Source organism: Alligator mississippiensis, chromosome 7, assembly GCF_030867095.1.
Source record: "Alligator mississippiensis isolate rAllMis1 chromosome 7, rAllMis1, whole genome shotgun sequence".
Lineage (NCBI taxonomy): Eukaryota > Metazoa > Chordata > Crocodylia > Alligatoridae > Alligator > Alligator mississippiensis.
The window spans coordinates 18,572,816-18,597,716 of NC_081830.1; the positions used below are offsets into that span (position 1 = coordinate 18,572,816).

General features: G+C 49.6%; 1 protein-coding gene across 3 annotated transcripts in view; it reads left to right on the forward strand.

The window, feature by feature from the left end:
* LOC102572713 (prolactin-releasing peptide receptor) overlaps positions 1 to 24,901 on the forward strand; it is a 43,637-nt gene that overhangs the window by 2,458 nt on the left and 16,278 nt on the right. The window contains exons 3-5 of one of the 3 annotated variants that reach the window (XM_019491448.2): positions 22,187 to 22,323; positions 23,031 to 23,173; positions 24,029 to 24,149. The gene's annotated coding sequence lies outside the window, so the exon portion shown is untranslated. The remainder of the gene's footprint in view (positions 1 to 22,186; positions 22,324 to 23,030; positions 23,174 to 24,028; positions 24,150 to 24,901) is intronic. The other 2 variants (XM_059730683.1, XM_059730682.1) reach the window with 2 other exon arrangements.

A 24,901-nucleotide genomic window follows, 5' to 3' on the forward strand; every position in this document is an offset into this window, starting at 1 on the left:
ATGAGGGTAATACTGAGAAGAGGAAGGTCAGACAGCTGCCAGTTCAACAGTTAAAGAAGGTGCTTTTAGTCCTTATCCATGTGCTAAAATTGCAACTTCATTCAAACAAGCAAAATGAGCAGCTCCCATCTCTTTTTCCCCAGCACAAAACTCTGCCTCCTGCAATCTGCTGCTACCTTTGCCCAGCATGAGGTGCAAGCATGTCACCCACCCCTATAATGCAGGTGGCTCTGGAGGTGAACATGGCTGATAGAAAACCCACCTGTGGAGACAGGACCTGACTTTGGCTCAGATCGAGCAGGGGCATCCTAATCCCAAGACCTCTGGGCATGTAGGATGCCTGCCAATGGATTTGGGAGTATCTGAAGTCCCAGGGTAAGAGCCTGGGATGGAGGATGCTTACCGGTTGTAGCACCATACACAGCATTTAGAACAATTGAGTTTTTCCCGCTCAATCAATATGGTTTTTGGAATGACTGAGTTCTGCTCCATCAATATGATTTGGAACTGATTTGGCTGATTTGACCTGGAACACGAAATATATTAATAATAATAAAAAAGAAATGCAGGACCTGACTGAGGTACCAGAATTAATACCTTTCCTTTTCTTGATTTGTATCTGGTTGGCTAGAGGGTTGCACCCAGAGAGTCATGGATTGGCTAGAGGGTCACACCCAGAGAGTCGTGGTGGATGGGTCAGTTTCGACCTGGAAGGGTGTGGGCAGTGGGGTCCCGCAGGGCTCGGTCCTTGGACCAATACTCTTTAATGTCTTCATCAGCGACTTGGACGAGGGAGTGAAATGTACTCTGTCCAAGTTTGCAGATGACACAAAGCTATGGGGAGAAGTGGACATGCTGGAGGGCAGGGAACAGCTGCAAGCAGACCTGGACAGGTTGGACAAGTGGGCAGAAAACAACAGAATGCAATTCAACAAGGAGAAATGCAAAGTGCTGCACCTAGGGAGGAAAAATGTCCAGCACACCTACAGCCTAGGGAATGACCTGCTTGGAGGCACGGAAGTGGAAAGGGATCTTGGAGTCCTAGTGGACTCCAAGATGAACATGAGTCGGCAGTGTGACGAAGCCATCAGAAAAGCCAATGGCACTTTATCGTGCATCAGCAGATGCATGATGAATAGGTCCAAGGAGGTGATACTTCCCCTCTATCGGGCGCTGGTCAGACTGCAGTTGGAGTACTGCGTGCAATTCTGGGCGCCACACTTCAAGAGGGATGTGGATAACCTGGAGAGAGTCCAGAGAAGGGCTACTTGCATGGTTAAGGGCTTGCAGACCAAGCCCTACGAGGAGAGACTAGAGAACCTGGACCTTTTCAGCCTCCGCAAGAGAAGGTTGAGAGGCGACCTTGTGGCTGCCTATAAGTTCATCACAGGGGCACAGAAGGGAATTGGTGAGGTTTTTATTCACCAAGGCGCCACCGGGGGTTACAAGAAATAATGGCCACAAGCTAGCAGAGAGCAGATTTAGATTGAACTCTAACTTCACAGTTCGAGTGGCCAAGGTCTGGAACGGGCTCCCGAGGGAGGTGGTGCTATCCCCTACCCTGGGGGTCTTCAAGAGGAGGTTAGATAGGCATCTGGCTGGGGTCATCTAGATCCAGCACTCTTTCCTGCCTATGCAGGGGGCCGGACTCAATGATCTATTGAGGTCCCTTCTGACCCTAACATCTATGAATCTGGTGACGTCTACCTGGGCTCTGGGGCTGTCTCGCTCCTGAAAGCAGGAGCTACTTGCACTAGCATAGATTTCCCTGTGTGCTGGGCTTTGGGATTGATTTGGAAGTGCCTACATTTACCAGCACCCCTTCCTTTAAGCTTGCTTTGGCCAACCACATACTAACCAGTCCTGCCTTCACTGAGCAACCATGGACTGCTGAAGATACAACCCATTATGCTGGTTACTATCCTCATGGGCTTTTGCATGGACAGACTTGAGATGCTCAGCAACAACTGAGCGGCTGAAGTAAGGCAGGGTGGGGAAGGGGAGGAAGGCTCCCTTCTGCTCTCCACTATCCTTGTGTGAATGTAGATGCACTCCCCAGGTGTTGGGCTTTCGCTACATTCACACAGGCACAGTGGGGAAAGACCTGGTCCCTTTTCAATGTTTTTTTTTTTAATCTTAGATATCTCAAGAGCCTACAGTTCCTCAACTCTACCCACCAGCTCTCCTCTAATCCACCCTGGGCACCAGCTCTTGCTCATTAAGCACTAGGCTCCAAGCTCCTTTTTTCTGCAGCTGAGGGGCTCAAGGCCCTGACTCCTGCCTTGCGACAGGGATTGCTCAGAGCTACTTAAGAAAGCTCCAGCATCTCCAGTCCCAGGGTTCACCAAACCTCCAGGCAGACCAGAAATGACTGTCAGCCCCTCATCTAAGACGCTCAAGGAGCTATGTTTGTCCACCTTGGTAGTTCCAGCTGCTCTTAATTAGTCTAGTTTCTTTCCTGGGTAGGTATGTGAGCTCCTTTGCAATTATAGCACGTGATTTTGCTACCATTCTAGGAAACTCTTAGGAGCCAGGCCTGAAGACCAGCATTAACAGAGGTATTTCCATTCATTCTTTGCCTCTTTCTTTCCCAAGCTGGTTGAAAGAGAACCAAAAGCAGGAGGTATTTTATCAATTTATCAATAGGACTGGGCATCGCTATTACATATATGGATAGAACAGGCCCAAGCATCGAAGTCTGCTTGGAGACCCAAATCCATGGAGCTGAAGCTTGTTCCTTCCCACATGAACTCTGTAGTCTGCTTTTGTTCAGAAAATCTTTAAAGATGCTCAGATGCTGCAGAAAAGGAGTGGCAATTTGCTTCTTACTTAGGAAATACCGGTGAAGAGATGGCCTTTGTTCTTTCCCTTTATGCATCAGAGATCTTTCTTTCTCCCTCTAATCGTGACACAGTATCTATCATTTGCTTGGCATTGAGCTGGTTCTATTGTATGTACAGATCAGAGCCAAGGTTGTAGACGAGCACTCACCATTCTTGCAGGAAGCTAATGCACTAAGAGAAGCTGCCTGTGGTGCCCCGATAAGGGCCACCTTTGGGTTAGCCAGGAAACCTGATTCAAACCACATGCCTACGGTGTGACCCCAGTCCCTTTCTACTGAAGTTGGGGGCAGAATCCCATTTTCAGTGATGCAGGGCCAGATCCTAGAGTGCCTATACACGTGCTCCGGGGTGGGGAGGTTGTTTTAATTACAGCAGCTCTCAGGAGCCACTCTAATTACAACACCCACAGCGTCTTATGTATTCAGTGTCCCGCAATTCAAAATGGTGGTGGGGGCGGTTTAACTAAAGTTTGCTCATTAACTAAAGCTCTACTCCGAGTGCTTTGGGGCACATGTAATAATGCTTTTATCTGAATGCCATGTTTTTATTTCCTGAGTCTGTCGCTAAAGGTTAATACGACCTTATGCTGCAAGCACTCATTTGTCTGAAGACTGGCCCACCCCAGGTGACTGTCACGTACTTACCTGTGTCCAGGTGTCTAGTGGGAGACTGTGCTTTAACTGTAAGTTGCTTTTCTTCTTACCAAAGAACCACTTATAAGCTGGGCACCCCAGATAGCCCAGCACATCCATACTCCAGATGGTAACCCTTGCTTTGCACACAGACACGTTTCTCCTCTGGGTCCCTAGGAGGTCCTGACTATCCTTTCATGTTCTGGCCTCTTGGGCAGTTAGCAGCAGACATGCTCCTTCACCTTGCGCCATGCAAGCCCTTCAGGCTCTCTTTACAGTATTTCCACGTAGGCAGGCTTGCTAAATGGCTTATAATTACAGCAATTACCTGAAGTGTTTAGATTATACAAAACCCCAGGTACCACTGATGTCATTTTCTGTAATTAAATGTTTTCTGCATTGCAAGAGTTCAGGCAATTGACAGGAGGTTCTTGCTGCATGACACTGCCTCCTTCAGACTGCTACAGCCTCCTTCCTGAGGCACTCACAGAGACAGCCCTGGCCAAGTAGCAGTGTGGGGCAGAGGTATATTAATAAGATCACGGTGTGCCTAGAAATGCTTGCCAGGGCCCATAGCATTAGCTCAATGGGGCCATTAGCATCCTGGCCTCATCCCAGCTTGAGTGAGTTCGGGGTAGAGTGTTCTTCAGAGCTGTCTGCTCCAAGTTGGGGCATGACAGGGGTCAGAGCCATAGCAGGTGGGGAGGGGCTGTGGCTCTCCAGCCAAAGCACAAGCCAGGGCAACAAGGAACACTTGGCATGATGGCCTCCAGCCTGGTCCTGAGACTTCTTCACTATCCTCTACATTTGCCAGATGTATGGTACACTGTTGTTCTGTACCTGTTCAGACAGCACAGAAATCTTGCCGTGTCCCAGTCCAGGTATATAGCTTCAAGATCTAGGGAAGGCAAAGGGTAGCCTGGGTTCCCAAGAGCCACTACCAGCATTTCAGCCCTTGCACAACCATGGAGAAGTACCTTTCTGCTTGTGTGCTCAGAGGCAAGTAAGGAGCTGGGGGATGGTTAAAATTGGGCTGTGCATCTGGTCTATCTCCTTGCGTCAGCTAGATAAATTCATGATGAGGGGCTCCCTATTCTTTTCCAGTCTGTGGTCTGGAGTTGCAAGTCTGTTGTTCTCCAGCGCGTGCGCCCCACTGTACAATCTCAGTGCAGGCTTTGCAACGCCAGACTGATTGCACGCCAAGCAATAGCAGTCCGGGACTGAAGCTTCCCAGGTCTGGTCACCACCTCTTTCTCATGATCGGAGAAGCTCCTGCAGCATTGGTACCTGGAGCAAGCCAGGCACCCGGACGTATGTGGACTTTGGCCTTCAGCCTGGGGCAATTCTGCAGTTACCTCTGCTTGTTTCAGATTGGCGTGGGAATCTGACCCCATCACTTGGTGTTTGTTTCGTGGGCCCTGAAGTACTGCTCTGCTCTGTGCAGCTGAGAGATTTTCATGCAGTGGCAATTGCATTGCATCCACTTCTCAAGCTTTCCCCTTTCTCTGTTGCACAACAGGCCCTTGCACTGGACAGACCTTCTATGGCAATTGGAGCCAGATTCTCCAAGGTATTAAAACACCCAAGGATGCAGTGAGGCATCTATGAAAATATGATCTCGTGGGAAGGTGTGTGGCAGGGCAGGTTCAGCAATGTTGAGGCTCCTAAAACCCCATACAGACAAAACCAGCTTTGTGTAGGGAGAGAGGCAACTAGGCAGACAGGCACTCCAGGAATGCCAAGAATTAAATCTGTGCCATAATGAAGGGGAGCTAATCAGTTTGACTGAGAGTGTGCTTGTGATGGGTGCTAATTAGCAGCTGTTGTTCATTGTCACTCTATAGGGAGTTTGCTGTATGCACATCCTTGTTGCCTAGGGTTTTGTTCTCCTGCATATCCCAGTCGTTAAGTGGCTTCTTGAGTTGCTGACACTTCTGGCCAGGTTATGTTGCCTCTTGGTACAAACTTAATTGTTTAAAGCCTGACTGAGAGCAGATGTTCAGTGACTGAGCTAATGGCTGCATGGTTTAATGTAATAACCTGATCTGGGCCACTTAGCATTTTGGTGCTTGCCAAAAAGCCTCCTGCGTCTCATTGCAGAGCATGGCATGAGGCTGACAGCAGCTGCTGACATTAAAAGCTAGTGTGCCCTGGCAGAAATGCTGAGGAAGGAGGATGTGAGGGTGATTTTGCGGCCATGACGGTCCAAGAATGATGAGAGTGTCACCAGATTTGCCCATTACTTTGGGGTCATTCACTTTCATTCACATTCACATTCACACATCATTCACTTTTCATCCCCTTCTATGAGTCCTTCCCACCCAGGAAATACCTTGTGTATTAGCTGCTGTTCCTCACTTAACGTTTTTAAAGATACAGTTAATGGAGTTCCCATTTTCCCATATTTTCAGTGGCACATGACAGTTTATTAGCAAGAACTTCTATATTTGCAGCATCAATTAAGGAGACTCCTGCTCCTACCAGTGCAATTTAATAACTTATGGTACAGGTTCCTCTTGAGTCCATGATGGCTTACAGAACTGGTAGCGACACTGCAGGGCCAGGGGGGTTGCTTCCATTTCCATAGAATCCATGCATGTGGCACAGCCATTTTATTTCCCGGGCTCCAAATGGCAAACACTTCCAGAGTTTCAGAGGCATCGCAGGTTCAGAATAGAGTCTGGTCATCAGACTCCAGATACCTATGCACAGCAATGCTTTGGTGCAGCTATGGGATGTCATAATTCATGTTTGGAGACCTGCGAGGGGACAGAGAAGATAAAAACAAACTCCCACACTCCCCCGTATATACTGGGAGAAGCTGGGGTCAACATTGCAGGGGAAAAGTGGAACATTGATCTACAAGAGGGTGGCCATAACAAGTTGAGCACTTCTCTGGCCTTTTCCTGCCTCAACATCGGGGTAGGCACTGACAAGCCTATCCAACGCACATTTTCCAACGGCTCGAAGCCGTTCCTTCCTGCTAGCCAAGAAGGGTGGCCAGCAAGAAAGAGAAGACTGTTTACCCTATTCCTTGACAGTCCAGTGGTTTACTCTTCCATTCTTTGAGCTGTGAAGAATGAAACCATTTCCTCCAAGGTTTTTTACCTTTTCCATTCAGGATTTCAACCTGATTTTCAGTGTGGTTACTAGTAGCGGCAGACTTGGCTAAGGCATCAGCTTTATTGTTCCAATGTGATTCTTCTGAGTGATTTTTCTGATGACCCTTTGTGTGAGTCACTCGGGTGTCCCCAGTCCTTTCTTTGATCAGGTTAGCAATTTGTCTCCCTTTGTCTGAATGAGAAATGGGACGCCCATCTGCAGCTACCATTTCTCTCTCTAACCAAAGCGGGAGCCACGTGGTGATTGCTCTGATTGTCCAGTCAGAGTCAGTATAAATAGCAACAGAAGTGTCCCGAGATTTATAAGCTAGGACGGCTTTAACTGCCTCTACTTCAGCTGCTTGGGCAGAATGAGGGCAAGCTGGTCCTTGGAGCACCTCTCTGTCATTTATGCGGATGGCTCCAGACCCTGTTTGGGGATGCCCTTTATGGTAGAAACTTGATCCATCTGTAAACCAAATTACAAACCCCTTCTGTTGTGCATCTGTAAGCTTCTTGCCTCCCTTGACAGGCCATTCGAGGTGTTTTAGAAGAGGGAGGGGGCAGGTATGCTCCTCTCTTTCTATGATTCATCCATACGGGGCTGGTGAAACAGCTTGCTTTTTTTAAACTCTACTCCTCGGTTTACTAGGGCGAGGGTCCACTGGGCAATGCATGGGTTAGAAACCTGACTGTCTTGCATTTTCCCTGATATGATGTACTTAAGCGGGGAATGCACAGTCTGAACAATGACCTTCGACCCTCCAATAATACATTCCCAATGCGCAAGGCTCCAGACCAGGGCAAGACACTCCTCTTCACAGGGAGTGAAGCCTTGTTCTGTTTGATTTAGGAGCCTGGAGGCACATGCAATGACCCGGAGCTTATCACATTGCTTTTGACTAAGAGTGGCTCCAATACTTGTTTCTGAAGAGGCCAACTGAATCGCAAAAGGAAGGACAGGATCTGGATATCTCAGAGCTGGAGCACAAGCTACATCTTGTTTTAAGGTAGCCAGGGCAGTTTGTTGGTCTGGTCCCCATTCCCAAATCCTGTTTTTCTTCAATAATTTGTACAGGCTTAGCTTTGTCAGAGAACGTTTCAATGAACTCTCTGGAAAAGTTAAAAGTTCCCAGAAGAGCTCACAAAGAGTGTGTGTCTGTGGGAGCAGGCAGCTTTCCTCCGGTTTCTACCCTTTGCTGATCTGGAGTCCTGCCATCCTCTCCTAGACATCCACCCACATATTTCACTCGTTGCTGCACTAACTGAGCCTTTCCCCTATTTACCTTAAATCCAGTTTCCTGTACTATAGTCAGCACCTCCTTAGTGATTTCTCTATTCATTTCTGAAGTGGGAGTGTGTATCAAAATGTCATCCACATATGAAATTACGTGTGAGTGTTGCTTAGGGCTCAAACGGTTCCACATCTTAGTGACGTGGGCATGACAAACGTTAGGGGAAGAATGGAAACCTCGGGGAGTTCGGCTGAAGGCATATTGTTGTCCCCTCTAGGTAAAAGCAAACTTATACCAACATGAAGGATGGAGGGGCATAGCCATGAAAGCATTGGCCAAACTGATTACAGAGAACCATTTGGAGCCGGCTGCTCCTGCTGCTAAGATCTCATTGTATTTAGCTACCACAGGAGCAGCGGCAGGGGTGGCTGCATTTAAGGCATGGAAGTCTATTGTCAGTCTATAAGTGACCCTGTCTGCTTTAAGGACTGGCCATACTGGTGCACTGCAAATCCTTTGCATAGGCACAAGCCCTCCTTGTTCTAAGAGACTATCTATAGTAGTTTTAATACCTTCCTGTGCTGCAGCTGGGTATTTATACTGTCTTTTCCTTCAATCAAAACTTCAGCATTTATTTTTCCACACTCTGCTTTATGTTTAGTCCACACGCTGGGAAATTCCCGTCCCCGTGGATCACTAATGGAGGTTAGGGTGGCAGTAGGTGCCTTTATGGCAGCACAACGATGCACAGCAGAGACTTCTGCAGCTCCTCCTTTTAACTCCCATAACACCCCATTCGCTAGATCTACAGTTAGCTGAAATGCCTGGAGGAAAGGACCTCCTAGGCTTCCCTTCTCGTTTGCCTCATGAGCACAGCACTCTGCTTGTCCTTGCAATCTGTCAATTTGCAAGGGAACAGCCTGCCAGACTGGAGCTTCCTGAATTTCTCCCCCATATCCACTAAGCTGAACATGTTTCGTGGTGGGTCTCCCTCCAGAGATCCACCGGGGACTTAGAATATTTACCGAGGACCCGGTATCTACTAGCGATTGGGCTAACATCCCTGGGTTCCCCACTGTAGCTCTCACAGTGGGTCTCCCCCATACATCACATGGAAGTCTTGTGACCAGCTGGGGAGGCCCGAGGAGAACCCGGCACCCCTATTGACCAGCAGACTTCCTCGGGAGACTCCACTCAGGAGAGGAGGCAGGGGCCTGGCGCTGCCAGGGAGCGGGTGCATGGGGTGCACTCTGGACTGGGGCAGTGGGCTGAGGGGGTGCTCCCTGCATTAGCTCTGCTCTCCGCATGGCTTGAGACAAAGCATTAATCAGGACACTAATAGGCTGGCGATCATATTTTCCCATATCTTCCCCTAAATTCACTAACTCTTTCCAAATCATTCTCCTAAGGGTCTCTTTGGGCTGTCGTTGCCCAGGGTTGTGAGGCAAAGGGGATTAGCATTGGGAGGGCGACTGGCAGAGTGAGGATCATTATTTGCAAAGGTGATTTGCCTGTACAGGCTCTGCTGTAATCTTTTTGCCTGCTTGTCTCTTTAAAACACCAGTCTCTCGCAGCAAATCTCCAGCCTGTTTGATTTTTGCCACTAGTTCATTCCAGGTTATGTGTGTGGCAGAAAGGCCACCGTCTGTGCCCCTCTCCAGAAATCTGTCTCTGCCAGCGTGAGAGGCTGGTGTTGAATCCCTCAGGGCAGGGATCTTCCTCCCTGCCTACATGACAAAAGCCTGGTGCCTCAGAGGCGGATGCTTTGGTCACCTGGGGAGGGGAGGGAAAAGCCCCACTCACCGGCCCAGGTGACCCATGATGCTTTTTAAATTGGTTGGCTTGTGGCCAGCCCTGGCAGCTTCGATTGGACCGGGATGCTGAGGTCAGGAAGGTTATTTAAAGGCCCGGGCCAGGAAGAAGGGCAGCCATTAGCCATGCGGTCATCCGGGTGAATCTGAAACAGGCTCTCTCCTCATAACCGCATGCTCAGAGTGACCTGCCTCCAGAGGGAAACTCCAACCACCTCTGGAGGATGTGTGTGAGTAAGCTACTTGAGATCAGACTAGATATTTAGCTTACAGTAACTCAGATGCGAGATCAAAAGGGCTACCTCACCCATACTGGGTTGCTCTATGGGATTCCTCTGAGATTCCTCTGATATTTCTATGATACTGCTCTACCTTTTACCCTGTTTCCGCCCCACCCCCTGTAATCAATAAAGTTCTCCTTGTGACCAGGGTGGAGACTTATTGAGGGGTGGGTCTATATTATACCGAGGAGGCCCCTTAGGTCTGTGGACTAAGGGAGACTTCCCTAATAAGCTCCTGATTTGGGGGAAGTGCCCCAAGTGCTGGTATTGGGTCTAGTACCCATTGGACGATCAGGCCTGTGTTTTCCAAGGTGCGCAGAGCCAGAATTGAGTCCAGAGCCTTGGATGGTGGCAGTGGGAACCCCAGGCTAGACAGTGTGCTCCAGGGAAGGGGTCGGCCAGATGGGAGGCACCCCAAGGGAGGCACTTGGAGCCTGGAAGGTGGTCAGGCGCAGTGAGGTGGGCGGCTCAAATCAGTAGTGCCCCCTACTGGCCCACCACAATGTGTGCTAAATCCACAACCCCTGTGGTAATTTTTGTCTGGGAATTTAACCCTGCATAGGTGCTCTGTATTAATTCAGGTCCCTGATAATGAGGAGTGATAACTCCATTCTCTTCTGTCTGGGGCAATGAATAGGAGAGAGTGGCTAGCATTTTGTTTCGGATGAGGTAAGATTCTGGGGCTTTTCCTGGGTTCTGCTCTTCCATTACGTGCAGTCTCCTAAGGGAAGAAGCAGGCAGTAATATTTTACTTATCATCCATTCCCGGGGCCCAGGAGCAGTTCGCTCCCAAGAACCTATGCCCACGTCTAGAGCATCTGCATCACAAGGAGAGGCACATAACTGAGCTAATTGAGTTAAGTCCATGCCATCGGCCGAGGGGTCCATTTGCCAAACATGAGCCAGCCACGCAATAGCAGTGTCTCGGTTCAGTGGCCCCAGTCTCTCAGCATTAGCCTTGGCTTGACTGGGAGACCACTATGTCAGTGACTATTTCCATTGTGGGAAGATCATCTCCTGCAGCTAAGCGTTTAACCTCCTTTGTGGAAACAGGGGCAACATTATGCACATAAGGTCAATCGGGGTTGAATGGGCTTTTGGGGACTGCATCAGGGAGTACCTCTATTTTCCCAGGGGATTCAAAGTCACAATCCGCTCTCAACCTTACAGCTGCTACCACTCCCTCATGGGCACTAAGTTGGGCAAGCAATTTACTGATCTCTGCCTCACACTTCTGATGGCTTGTGGCTGCCTTTGCTGCCTTGTTTTCCTCTGCCAGGAAACGAGTTGCTGCTTTTGCTTCTTCTAACAACACTTTTGTGTGTGCTAATTCTTTCTTATACAGCTCTAACGTCTTGCTTGCCTTGTCTCTGTCTTCATGCATATCTCTAGGTAAAGTTACCAGTTTAAGCTTTTCTGCTACAAAATCACACCCGTTTATCTCACAATCTTTCAAATGCTGTTGTAACTGTTCTTTTTCAGGCTCCAATTCCTGCTTCTCCTTTAACATTTCAATCATTTCCAAACATGCGTAAAACAATGCCCAGGCAGCAGCTGCATCTTTTGCACTACTATGTGGCTTAACAGTGGTGCAATACTGTTCAAAACTCAAACCTGCTTCAGTCAGGGGATTCTCACCCTTGAAACACCCTTTTTCCCAGGGGCATTTTCCCTTCTTCATTACCCATCTCTCTAACCTGCAGGGTGTCAGAACCCATTAATTAGATGCCTATAGCACAGAGGAGAATTGGTATAGCACAGAGGAGAATTGGTATAGCATAGTGGAAAATCCCATTTGGTTTGCATGCCTGTGTCATGCTGGAAAATTCCATGGATCTCTGGTTTGATACATATGGCACAGGGAGAAAGTAGGTCACAGCAAAAAAGTAGGTCACCGCTATGTCTGAACCCAGTAACCAAATACTACAGTAGTGGAAAATTCAAACATGCACACCACCATTGGCCAGTTCTAAATTATTCGTGCTTAGTGACTAGTGATTGGCTTGCTAGCCATATAAAAGTTAAGAGCAGTTTCCGCCCAAGTTGGAGAACTCTGAACACGAGAGAGAGAGTAAGGAGAACTCCGCATACACCTTGGAGTTGGAGGACTCTGAGCATCCGACCTAGCAAATTGGAGACCTCAGAGAACACCTCCTCAGAGGCAACTTGGCGGACTGATCACCCACCGAGAACTCCCCGTCACCGACCCAAATTTAGACGTAAACCGACGACTGCCTGCCTGAACACCTCTGTACCTGTACACCTCTGCAGACCGACCTAGTGAATCTTGTAACCTGTAACCTAAGTCAGTATTCAGCCTACCTGTGTTGCGGTCATCTACAGTGTACGTAAAGCAATCTTAGTTTAACCAATACGCTTCGGTACCTAGTTCCTCTCCGTCCGTCAAAAAGTACCCGCCCGCCGTTTTGGGCTCCTGGCTACAGCCCGACCTTCTGGCCTTGCCACTTGACCGCCACACAGGGTTTCTCCTGCCTCAAATGAGCAGCTAAAGGGGTTTTACCAGACATCTCCATTTCCCTTATCACACTAATGATCACTATCAAAAAGCCTCTTTTACACAGTCACTTAGATTCCACACTGCCACAGTATTACTCCACAATCCTAGTTCTAAAGTACAACTCCTAACTCTACAGCACGGTCTTCAAGTTATTCCAGCACAGTTCTTAACTTAAAAGTTACAGGAGGTTCTATGAGAGAGGGACCTAGCTGAAGGAGCTTGGTCTGGTAAGAAAGAAAAGAGAAAAAAAAGGAAAAGGAAAAGGAAAGTAAAGCTTTCAGATTGGTGCTTCAGTTTACCACTCTGCAGCAACTACTCAACAATTACCATGTGATTAGGGTCACATGCTGCCAGCCTTCTCCACCAATTTTGTTACCAGATTTGCCCATTACTTTGGGGTGTGCTCATTTATTAGGGATACGTTTCTAGGGTCTTGGTAATTCTGTCAATGTGCTGCTTGTGTTTCTATACGGAGCTGTATCTCTCCCTTGTGCAAGTCCTCACCCCCAATGGAGCTATCTTGCAGGACTCAGTTTCAATGGGACTGGGTTCCTCCAGTCACCAAATCAGTCATACACACAAACACACACAAATTAATGTGACACGCCTGACCCGGCCGGGTTGATCAGCATGGACAGACACCCTCCTATGCCAAGAATCAGTTCATCAGAGCAACAATAAACTGCAGTCAGACACAAGCACATGGGTAAACAGAATCCCTCTGAATCCGGCTGGGTGTCCAGATGACACCCTCATGGGCTAGCAGTCAGTTCATAAGGGCACGGCTGAGTCAAACTGGGTCAATCAGCCTGTACAAGCTGATCCCCTTATGTGTTTCAAACTCAGCACATCTCAATCTTTGGCCTCTTGATGAGCCGACCCCACAGTATTTTTGGGCTTCACAGGGATCTTTAGCTTAGGTAAAAGAAGCGTTGCTGGACAGCATGGGAGGAAAGAGAAGCAGAGAAGGAAAAATATACCCAGTTACTACCAGTTTGACTATAAAAGTTATTTATTGCTAAGCATATGAAATATATAATGGTACTAGTAGTAATAGACATGCAAAGGAAAAACAAACACAAGCAATGACAATACTACCCTGGTTTCACTAAGTATTTGGGGAAACTTAGCTCAAGCTTAACTAATACAGTTCAGGTTCAGAAATTTATGCCTAGAGTGAAAAGAGAGAGAGAGAGAGAGAGAGAGAGAGCAGTGGGATCTCATCAGTCCAAGGTACTCAGGCTGCAAAGCTGACAGGCACAGTTCGTAGCACAATCCTTGAAGAGAGACGATCTGTTTTTCCAGCGTCCTAAGAACAACAGGGGATGGTGTCAGCACAGGAGTTTTCTTCTTGAAGCACACACACTGTTGATTTTTACAGATTTTTATACCCTCAGTTTAGCTGCTTTGAAGCATTCTCAATAGTGTCAATCACTGTCTTTTCTCTTGACAAGGGGTTATCTGGTTTGGAACATCTCAAGAAACTGATTGATAATCAGGAAAAACATAAGGTTAGGGAGTAACCGAATACTTGGGAGCCAGCTTGAAATGGATAGCAGATATACTGATGGGATATCTCATGGGTTCTTCAGAAACAATAGATGGCTTGCAGCATCAGGATTTTGGATTTTCACTTGTTGTGAACAAGCCTCAGCTTAGCATGACTTTTCCAGATCTTACTACAGTCTTTTAACAGACTTAAAACAATTATTGGGGTGTTCATAACCTTTTATGGAGAAGACTTCCACCAGTCGTCTCGGGAGAAGTATGGCAACACCTGTGATTAGGGCTCCAACGGGCTGGACACTGTGATGAACCCCTTTACCATTGTTCAAATGTTGCCCATACCCACTCTGACTCGGTCTCTTGCCTCAGCATTCCCTAACCCGGAAACCGAGTTTTAGTCAATCAAGTTTAAATAGGCCTCTCATAGTGGGACCGGGGAATGTATGGCCCAAAATGCCTATTAAACTTAGAGCTGTGTGTGTGTGTCTGGGCGGGGGGGGAAGTCCTTTGTAAATCCATATTAGAGCTGGTCTGATAAATGCTGAGCTGGGTGTGTGTGAACATGGGTTGATTAGCATTGGAGCACAGATTCCCCATCATGCAGTGCTCCCCTGCTTCTCTGGTCCCAGAATTCACTGCAGTCTCTGCTTCAGACTTTCTGTTCTCCATCTGTCACGTAAATGAATGGTCATCTGGCTCCATCTCGGATGCAAATGAGACCTAGGGCAGTTGTTTCACTCTTGTCACCCTTATCTGGAGGGTCTTAGGTGCGTCTCCCACTGCATCTTAATCAATTTTGTTCAGGTGGGGGTGGGGGGTGGTGGTGAGTCCTTTGTGAGTCAGACAGACTGCGTCCTGTGCCAGGGTTCCCAAGAACACACAGCTGAGACGTAACAAGAGGCAAGGATTTTTTGGGTGTATAACTTTTATTGAACCAATTGCATAGTGAGATAAAGGTAGACAAGCATTTACATTGTTGGCAATCTCTTGATTGGAGGATGGTTTTTACCACAACTCATTGATGGGTCTTGAGGTGACTTAACAGTCCAATCCTTGAGCCACAGATCCATCCGCAGAAGTTGCAGGCCTTTCTGCAGGGGAGAGTAGACTATACGCTGGGATTTCTCTCCTTTTCCTTCCTCTGCTCTCTCCCCTCTGCAAAACTAGTTGCCCTTTGAAGTGAACTGCTGCGGGGTTGATGTTGCGGCATGATTGGAGTTAGTTAGCAGCCAGCTTCTCCCAGCTGTTGATGTTGGCATCTGTTTTCTTGACGTGTGCCCCCAACACGTCCTTGTAGCACTTCCTCTGGGCACCACAAGATGTCAGGCTGCAGCTAAACTAAGAGTAGAGCCCTTTTTTGGGGAGTTGAGAGTCAGACATCTGGACCCAATATCCAGTGAAGTTGGTGCTTGGTAACAGCTGAAGAAGGCAAGCATTCAAAAAGATATCTAAAGATATCAACAAAAAAATCCTTGCTTCTTGGGGAGGAGAAGGCAGCCTTGAGGGGAGTCTGCTCTTTCATCCCAGGGAACAGCAAGGGGAATGCCACTGAATGGCTGAAGTCCAGCTAGGTTGAGGGTTTCTGAAGAACGAAAGTTGCCACCTTCTCATGTTTGGGGTGAACTTGCAAGGTCAGGGATTGTGAGAGGTGCGAGCAGACAGTGATGGGGGCTGCTCTGCTGGGTTTCCACTAAAATTAATCCAATTGAAAGTGAGGTCACTCCAGGGTAACATGAGAAAAGGACTGTATACCCATTGACACGGACTAGGAAGAGCCCTCCCCAGGGTGGGTCACTCCATCCCTAGTCCCTGGAAGGGCTGGTTCTGGCCTGTGCTACAGACAGGTTTCTGGCCAGAGTGGATCATAGATCTGATCCAGCCTTGCATTTACTGATCATGCCTTGGTTTTACCCTGCTGCGTTGCACTCCTGTTCCATGGAAACAGTCTGCACTGGTTTCCTTCCTCTGGCTGGAGTGACTCACAAGAAACAGTCTTGGCTCCAATGAGCTCAGCAGAGATGTTCTCCAATTAAAACTCTCTTGTCAATTAGTGTTGGTAACAAGACCACTTAAATATCCACCCCTGCTGTAGCGGTTATGCAGCTAGAGCTGTTGCTGCAGAGCACCATATGAATCCACTCACAGTCTGGCAATTCACTAGTGTGCTGTGAGCGCTGTTCCAGTCCCCCACAGGCCTGAGGGTTGTCAGATGTGGAAGCCAGACTGATAGGGACATATGCTGTCAGAGAGAGGAGGTGATGTGGAGCGGGGAGAAGGGAAGAGCACTCAGGGAGTGGGAATTTCCAACCAAATGGGCCCATTGTGGGGGCTGGAGTGACTTTGCAGACAAAGCCGGGGAGCTCAGATCTCGCAGGTTGTGGACTCCAGGGCCATCTGCCAAATCTTGGACTCAAAAATCTGTCAGCTACTCCAGCAAGTGGCAGCTAGAGTCCCAAGGGCAGTGGTCACAATGGAGAGGGGGCCTCAGAAATATAACAGAGCCCTAGAAAGCCTCCTGGAGTGCTTGGGAGTAGGGGGAGGCATGAGATATGGGACCCACTGCCTGCCCCTGGAAATCCTAGAGGTGAGGGGAAAGGACACTGCCATAGAGGCAGCTGATCTCTCTCTTTGCATTTGCATCCGAGGGCCCTTGCTTGTCCATCCGTCTTTCCTCAGGCAAAGTTCCCACCGACGGCAATGGGAAGCAAGACAGGACTTAGGGTTTTGAAGTGAAGAAGGCCATGAACCTACCCTCCCTCTGCCTGGCCTTGGCTGAATTGAGTGGCTTAAGTGTATAGGGATGAGATCTTTCTGGGCATCTCTGAACATCCTGAGGCTTGCAACGTTCCCAACAAAGTGATAGCATCTACAAAGAATGGGAATTTATGCCCCTCAGGCACCAGCTGTCTTTCCAGGAAGCTGCAAGGCTGGATGTTATTGGGAACTGGACAGGGTAAAGACAGCAGTGGGAGGAGGAAGAACAGCTAATATTTCCTTACCGGTGTGAAACTTTCCAGCTGCCCTGGCCCCCAGAAGACCCACTCCAATGGTCTGAGACCATTTCTCTTTTCCTTCAGTCTTCTGAGCTGCCTTTTTTTCTCCCTTGATCTCCTCTCTTCCCGGCCCAAGGAGCTATTATACAGATGGAAGAGCTCCGGTAGGTGTGGGGTTGTGTCCAACAAGGGCATTTTGCACTTTACTGGGTTTACACTGGCAGTTCAGGGCATGCCGTGAGCTCGGACAGCTGCTGCAGCCCCTGCTCAGAAAGAAATTGCTATCCTCAAGGCAGACTGAGCTCACTGAGATGGAACAGGGAGACAAGGCAGGGCCAGACCCTGCTCTCAGCTCCCTCCCCGGTGCAAATCTCCTATGTGGTCTCAGCAGCTTCCCTCACAGGCTATTTCCCTCCTGAGCTGGCAGCTCTTGGGAGCAGCTACCTATGCCACCGCTACCTGGGGCTTCTGCTGCTTAAAGAAGAGACCATAAAAACTAGGGAGGTGGTAGTCATGGGGGACCTAAACTACCCAGACATCTGCTGGGAGACGCAGACAGCAAAGTCCCACCGTTCGCGCAGGTTCCTATCCTGTGTACAGGACCTCCATCTGATGCAGGAGGTACATGGTCCCACTAGGGGGAATGCCTTACTGGACCTGATATTGGCAACAGGGGATGACATGGTAGGAGACCTACAGATTGGTGGTCACCTGGGGGACAGTGACCACCAAATAATAGAATTCAACATAAGACGTCGAGTGGGTAAGGTAACTAGTAGGGTGAAAGTGCTAGACTTTAGGAAAGCTGATTTCAATGAACTCAGGCAATTAGTCAAGGACGCACTGCAGAGTAAGAGTTTTGAAGAGATGGGAGCCCAGGAAGGGTGGCTGTGCCTTAAAGAAATGATCCTTCAGGCACAGAGGGAGACAATCCCGATGCGGGGGAAAAGGGGGAAAGGGGCCAAGAGGCTTCCTTGGCTGACCAGAGAAATCCAGAGCAGCCTACGGGCAAAAAAGGGGGCATATAAAAAGTGGAAACGGGGAGAGATTACTAAAGAGGAGTATACCTCCTCTGCTCGCGCTTGTAGGGAGGCAGTTAGATGGGCCAAAGCTACCATGGAGCTGAGGATGGCAACCCTGTGCACCCTGCCACCCCTAGCTGGCTGAGAGAGAGGCGGAGGAGTGAAGCCCCAGAGCATCGGGGAAAGGCGAGGCCAGGGTGCTTAAGGATAACAAAAAAATTGTTTTTTAGATATATAGGGAGTAAAAGGAAGGCCCAGGGTGGAATAGGACCCCTACTAGGTGGGCAGAAGCAATTGGTGACGGACTGGGGGGACAAGGCTGAGCTCCTCAACGAGTTCTTTGCCTCAGTATTCCTAAGCGAGGGGCAAGACAGGTCTCTCACTGGGATTGTAGAGAGGCGGCAGCAGGGCGCCAGACTACCAAGCGTAGACCCTGAGATGGTGCAGAGGCACTTGGAGGAACTGAATGCATTTAAGTCAGCAGGCATGGATGAGCTCCATCTGAGGGTACTGAAGGCACTGGCCGACGTCACTGCACAGCCACTGGCGGGAATATTTGAAAAATCATGGCGCATGGGCCAGGTCCCGGAGGACTGGAAAAGGGCCAATGTGGTCCCCATTTTCAAGAAGGGGAGGAAGGAGGACCCAGGCAACTATAGGCCAGTCACTCTCAACTCCATCCTTGGCAAAGTCTTTAAAAAAATTATCAAGGCTCACATTTGCAAGAGCCCGGCAGGAAAAATTATGCTGAGGGGAAACCAGCACGGGTTCGTCCAGGTTACAAAACACCTGGACACAGGAGTAGGGGTTGACGTCATTTACTTAGACTTCAGGAAGGCCTTCGATACGGTATCCCACACCATACTAGTGAACAAGTTAAGAGGCTGTGACTTGGATGACTGCATGGTCCGGTGGGTGGCGAATTGGCTAGAGGGTCGCACCCAGAGAGTCGTGGTGGATGGGTCGGTGTCGACCTGGAAGGTTGTGGGCAGTGGGGTCCCGCAGGGTTCGGTTCTTGGACCGATACTCTTCAATGTCTTCATCAGCAACTTGGACGAGGGAGTGAAGTGTACTCTGTCCAAGTTTGCGGATGACACAAAACTGTGGGGAGAAGTGGACACACCGGAGGGCAGGGAACAACTACAAGCAGACCTGGGCAGGTTGGACAAAATGGGCGGAAAACAACAGAATGCAATTCAACAAGGAGAAATGCAAAGTGCTGCACCTAGGGAGGAAAAATGTCCAGCACACCTACAGCCTAGGAAATGACCTGCTTGGAGGCATGGAAGCGGAAAGGGATCTTGGAGTCCTAGTGGACTCCAAGATGAACATGAGTTGTCAGTGTGACGAAGTCATCAGGAAAGCTAATGGCACTTTATCGTGCATCAGCAGATGCATGATGAGCAGATCCAAGAAGGTGATACTTCCCCTCTATCAGGCGCTGGTCAGACCGCAGTTGGAATCCTGCATGCAATTTTGGGCGCCGCACTTCAAGAGGGATGTGGATAACCTGGAGAGGGTCCAGAGAAGGGCCACTCGTATGGTTAAGGGCTTGCAGGCCAAGCCCTATGAGGAGAGACTGGGGCACCTGGACCTCTTCAGCCTCCGCAACAGAAGGTTGAGAGGTGACCTTGTGGCTGCCTATAAGTTCATCATGGGGGCACAGAAGGGGATTGGTGAGGTTTTATTCACCAAGGCACCCCCGCGGTTACAAGAAATAATGGCCACAAGCTAGCAGAGAGCAGATTTAGACTGGACATTAGGAAGAACTTCTTCACAGTTCGAGTGGCCAAGGTCTGGAACGGGCTTCCGAGGGAGGTGGTGCTTTCCAGTACCCTGGGGGTCTTCAAGAGGAGGTTAGTTAGGCATCTAGCTGGGGTCATCTAAAACCAGCACTCTTTCCTGCCTATGCAGGGGGTCGGACTCGATGATCTATTGAGGTCCCTTCCGACCCTAACATCTATGAATCTATGAATCTATAAGAACATGGTAGGGTGGTAACCAGCTCGGAGCACAGGTGAGAGTGCAGGTGTCACCACTATCTGGCACTGATTCCCCATGGCTTGAGCCTCATCTTAGACCTAGGTCTGCCTGAGCAGTGCCCTGCTAGGAAATGGCTGTGGAGAGAGCCAAATGGGTTATCCACTGCCTGTGCAGGGGGAGTGACAGAAGTAGGTGCACCAGCATGTTCATCATCCCTCCTCAGCCATCTGCCTGGCAAACTGACTCTTAATTATTCCTCTTTGGTTGTGGCTGTTTTTCAGAGCCATTGTCAGACAGGGCTTAGAATGGGAAGCTCCTGTTCCAGCTCTTCCATTCACTCGTGTCCTTGACTCATTTTAAAAAGCCTTTCTCTGCTCTCCCCACCCCACTGGGCAGGATAAAGCCCCAGAAGCAAAGGACTTAGGGTGCTATCTGGGCCGCAGTGCCAAATGCATGAATAAAAATGGGAGGCAGTCCAGTAGGGAAGCCAGCTGTTGAATCAGAAGCTCCTGCCTGCACAAGCCATGCGCGTTGTTTGGAGCATGTGCCGGAGGCCGTGAGAGGAGCTGGCCCTGGGACTTGTCTAGCTCAGGAGAGCCTCCGCTCTTCCAGCAGCTGGGATGGCCATCAAGCTGGCAGACATCAGCTCTCCAGCTTCAACTAACAGAGCAGGATTAGACAAATCCTTGGCTAGGATGATCTAGCTGGGGCTGGTCCTGCTTTGGGCAGGGGGCTGGACTAGATCTGACCCCCTGAGGTCCCACGCAATCCTCATTTTCTGTGATTAGGGAAACGGCTCTCAGGGGGCAGGTTGTTCTAGTCCCACACCTGAAGCAGTGCATGCTGTTCTCTGCTACAGCCAGGATCCCAACCTAGCTGGGTCCTTGACCCTGCCTAGGGATGCCTGCATAGCAACTGCACCTTGTAAAGGTCTTTTTGAGCACAAGTAGGGAAAATGGGGTCCATTAGCCTGATGAGTGGCTATCAGTCCCTTTTGAAGGTCTCTCTCCATAATGCTCTGATCTGTTATTGGTTATTTTGCTGGAAGGCCTAAGGGGGGAAAAAAATCCAAAACCTTGCCTCTCATTTTGTGGCTGGTGAATTATGGCTTTTTATAGTTCACCTTGTTGTGGCTTTCCGCCGACCGGCAGTCCTACCTCCTCTGCGTGCTGTTCTCACTGTGCCCATAAATATCCACCGGTAATAGAAGGCACCAGCACTTATTTAATTGCCTGTGGGGGGTGGGGGGATGGGATGGGATGGGATGGGAAGCTAATGACGTTTGGGAAGTGCTGACAAATTGCAGAGGAATAAATTGCATAGTGAGATCAGTGTCTTAGATCTGCCCAGGGTACTCTGGAGAGGCAATGGGCCCTTTGCAAATAAAAATCCATGGGCTCCTGAGCCAGGCTGCACCACCATGGAGAAAGGCATTGATATCTGCCTGGAGGGAACAGCTGGACACCAACTGCACTGTGCTTTGAGTAACAAACCTAGGGGATATATGGTCCCCTAAGCAAAATGTGATCTTAATTCTTCTAGACAGGGATGGAGGATTTGACTGGGTAAGGTCCTGTCCTAATGGGTAGGGGCCACCAAGTCCATACTAGATATACTGTGTAGCCTAGGGGTCTGCCCAGTGTAGGTCCATGTCTTCAGCTGTGACCAGGACCAGCTGTTTTGGGGTTGGTTCAAAAACCTCTAAAGGAGCAAAAGAGGATGAACCTGGCTGCAAGGAAGTTTCCTTCTGGCCCTCATTACTGGGGGCCGGTGCATGCCTGAAGGCAGAGGATGGTACCTTTGCTCTACTGGACATCCTCCACTCCCATAGGAAGGCCTCAATCCTGGCTCTCACATCATCTTCTCTCTGTCCTTGGGGATCTCTCTGTCCTCCAAAGAGATTTTGCCGCTGCCTTCTCCCCTTGGTCCCACCTCTGTTTCTGACCACTGCAGCTGAGAGACTGTACATGAGCAGGCTGGTCCTGTGGATGGGGCCCTGAGTAGGAACCAAAGTGGCTGTTGGTGACCCTTTGGCTTCATGCCTCTGTTTCCGCTCCCATGCAGGGCCCACTCAGGCTGTCAGGACAAGGACTGTCTCTCATCAGCACCGTGGCCCCCAGATCTTTGCTAAGCCCTGTGGGCAGGACTGTGACGTGAATCACAAGAACAAGCACACTTGGCCAGCACTGAGCTCTGGGGAAGCAGCAGGCTGTCCAGGAAGCTCAGGTAATGCTAATACGCATCTTTCTTTTCTTTTCAAGGCAGGAATGCAATGCGCTGCTAATTGAAAACTGTCCTGAATGCTGTGCACGCTGCTTGGTGCAGTGGCTGTATGAGGACATCTTGCTGAGCATGGATTAAGCCGTACAAAGAAATCCAGGAAGAAAAGAAGCAGAAGGTCAGTGCTAGTGAATTTGCATGATGACCTCTTTAAGTTCTCAAGGTGTTGAGAGAGCACAAGATAATGAAGCATACAAAACACACCCCAAGCCAACTGGGAACCCATTATATTTACCTGGGAGCTGTTTTCCTGTTCTCCAGCATCATCCACTTCTTTGAGCCATTAAGGGCTCTTTCTGTGTGTTGTTCTAAACGAGAACCTTTGAAGTAGCAGTTCTTCAGACAGCAGCGGGTTGTACTGTGCACAGCAAAATGCTGACATGCTAGAAGGGGCTGCAGGCTGTCTGTGTTGTCAGGGGCCGCGGAGGCAGTGGTTGGACTAGCTGGTGTCTGGGGGTACTACTGGGAGCTACTCACTTGGCAGTGGGGCTCTAGCCAGTCGACATATGGCAGGACAATAGAAGGGTTCAGTGGCTCTTGAGCTGCACATTACCAGGTCTGTCTGGGAAATGCAGACCCCATGTCCGGGCTTGGGAGGGAAAGCAGAAGTGGGGCAGTGTGTGTTTTAACCCTGGGGCAGGGATGCGTGTGCCGAGAGGCTGAGCACCAGCCTTGATGACACGGCAGTGGCATCAACATCAGTAATGTGAACAAGTCTGTGCTCTCAGACTCCCACTGCCAGCTCCACCTGAGCCGTCTCGATGACAGCCAGGCTGGTGACGCCAGGGCTTGCTTTTTCTCATTAAAGTTTTTCCGGTCTCACAGATGGTTCCAAACAACAGCAATCTGAGCTGCAATTGCAGCTGGGGACTAATCTCTTCCTGTGGTTCCTTCGTGCACCTGAGAGCTCTTTGGTGTGGAGTAGAGCCTGGTTTGCGGGGCTGCAGCGGTGTTAGAGGAGACTGCAGGTGAGAGTGCCTGGAGGGTGTGCCTCCCCTTTAGGGCTGCATTACAGTCTCGTTACAAGTCAGGCAGCCATGGCTGAGTGCCCCGTGCAGTTGTTTGTGGTCATTTGTATTCTACCCTGTGGGTAGTTTTAGACACATAGAGGAACCCCCAGCTCTAAGACAGGGATAGCAGTTCTTCCTCTCTCCTCCCCCTTAGCCTTGTCTATGGACCAGATCAACAAAACAGGAGCTCGGTACCTCAAAACAGGAGCTTGGCACTAGGTTCTTTCAGGCAGGGATATATTGATATACAGCCCCCAGTACCTAGACACCAAAGGAATAGTACGAATCATGCTGGGAGGCAGATAGCTTCACTGTCCAACTGGCCCCAGATGGGCAGGCTACTTGGTGCTGTGGGACCTAGCTAGGTTTGATTTTCCCCTTGTGTCATTCCCAGCACCAACCCTTTTTGGGTCCTCTAGCCCTGCCAAGCTAGTATCTGGTACTGAACTCCCCCGGCTGGGCTGTACAGACATGGCAGGAGCCCAAGGGTGGCATCGGGGTGTGCACTTGGGCCGTCTGGTCTCCCTGGGTGCATGCAAATTGGGAGCAAGGGGCAGGAGTTCAGTCTAGGTGGCAGTCCTGGGTGTGACAGGGTGGTGGTGTGGATGTGCCCAGATGTGCTGGCCCTGCTAGAGTCATGTCTTTGCCTCATTTAAAAAACATCTCCATTTAGCAATGACAATTAGAGGGTGAGAAGCAGCTGAGAGGAACCGCGGGGCAGTAAAAATTGTTTAGTGGTGCAACGGCACCGTCATTTTCTGGAGCAGCTTGCCAGCGCTAACTAATTCACACTCCCAATGTCGCCTCCAACAGCCACCTGCCCTTAAAATGATGGAACGTCAGCCCCTGCAGCAGAACGCAAACCCATCCCTGAGCCAGGCCTGGGCTCTGAAACTCACTGGCAATAAGCTAAGAAGAGCTTCCACCCTCCAAGGTAAATGCCAAGCCCAGGTCTTTGCCCACTGTGCCATCACACCCATTCTGCTGCACCCAGGTTCTGGTCAGCAAAGGAGGTGCTGAAAGGCATGCCGGTACTAGCACGGTTGCGGTATCGTAGCCCTGATGGTCCAGGAAATGTAGGAGAGGCGAGGGTTTTCTGGAGATATCCTCCTGGGCCAGCTGTAGAGTTAGGAAAGATGCTGGACCAGCTTTCAGGACCTGAGGAAAGGTCCTTTTGTGTCTAACTTCTCTCCCAACTCTACAGTTGGTCCGGTAAAAAATATCACAAAAAACTCAACTACTGGAGCAGCAGGCTCCAAAGTAGCAGCCTGGTGGGTGTGGGATGACTGGCTTTCAGCCAGAGTTGATGCCCTTTATTGAGAGGTAAATGCAATAGGTTAGTGCTATGGCTGTCTCCAGTCTTAACATCTACTTGTTGGAGGTGGGTAGACAGAGGTATGGAGCTGCAAAGTGACGTTGGCCTAGCCATGGAGTGAGTCACTGGCAGAACTGGGATTAAGACTCTCCAGTTTCTGGCTGCGGTCACATACCCTGATTGGGTTTTTTTCTCTGGTATGTCAATGATAATCCATGCAACGGCAGCACAGCCCTCTCCATTTCCAAGCCTCCCCCGCCTAGACAACAGGCCACGGCTTTGAGCTGCAGCCCCAGACTGGCAGAGCGGCCATCTCTCTCCCACACGTTGTTTTTCTTATTTCTAATGACCTTGTTCGGGGTCCTTGGGCC